The following is a 1,225-nucleotide window of genomic DNA, read 5'->3' as shown; positions in this document are numbered from 1 at the left end:
AACAGAACTTTTTTGTAGAACAGAAAGTTTTTTTATTAGAATAAACTTTTATCAAAATTTTTGGTTATATTTTTAATGCACAAAAACAAAAAAAAAAAAAAGATGATTATTTGGAGAAAATTCTGAAACTTCGGGGAGCATCAATCAATTTGAAAAATAACGAAGACTCTAATGTACATATATGTATATTTCCATAAACATATTATGTCTGTATGTATTTATATGTATGTTTACTCTTAAATAAGTTTACAGACCTACTTTTATTAACCTTAAAATGACTTCCGCGTTTTTCTATGCTAAAATCTTATCTCTGAATATACGAATGTCTGATGTGTCTATATGCTAGCGTACAAAAATATGAAAGTCTTAACGCTAAGTATGCATATACTAAATTTCATTTTAAATGTAATATTTGAAAAGCCATCCAAATTCAAATCTACATTAAAACTGTAATTTTTTCTTTTAGTCTTTTACTTGCTTAAATAAACTTGTGACCCGTTAATCAGTATTTGGCAGACTCATTTCTAAGAAAGCACAATTTTCTTCAAAAGTGCGAAAAAGCAAAATAAAACATTTTCATGCGTATGTATTGGTGTGTGTTCTGTATCCGTTGTAACCGTAAGTATATTCTTCCATGAAAATTCAAAGTATCTCATAACTACACATTACTTTCGACATCAGCACATACAGTGCCTATAAGTATGCAAATAAAAAAGCATAGCAGCTAATGGCACACGAAGGATTGAGCATGGGAAAGTGTGAATGTGTTAATGTGTTCGTGCAGACATTATTGAGCACATTTGATCTACCATAGCAATGTTTATCTAATAAGTCTGCCTACGAGTATATGGGAATATAATATTCCTGTGTGGTGAAGTTACTCAGTCATAGATGGCGGTTTAAATTATGCCGGAACTGATTTTTTTGATGACAATTTTTTTTAATTTTTAGAGGTAAATAAAAATTTTGATATTAAAATATTTTTTTCTTGCAAGTTTTAAATCGTTTTCTTTGCTAGTTTGCGGAATTTTTTATATTACTATTTAATCGTAATTTAATATTTTATCGAAATTTTGGATCGAAATTTAATGCTTTATCGAAACTTAATTTTGGATCGAAATTTATATATTTTATTTAACAAAACCTAGAATTTTTCGAAATTTAATATTTTATCGGAATTTAACACTTTATCAAAAATTAATACTTTATCGAAATCTAATATATT

The sequence above is a fragment of the Bactrocera latifrons genome, unplaced genomic scaffold (genome assembly GCF_001853355.1).
Source record: "Bactrocera latifrons isolate USDA-ARS-PBARC rearing strain unplaced genomic scaffold, ASM185335v1 scaffold_21, whole genome shotgun sequence".
In the NCBI taxonomy this organism is placed as follows: domain Eukaryota; kingdom Metazoa; phylum Arthropoda; class Insecta; order Diptera; family Tephritidae; genus Bactrocera; species Bactrocera latifrons.
Note: the sequence above shows the minus strand (reverse complement) of the source record.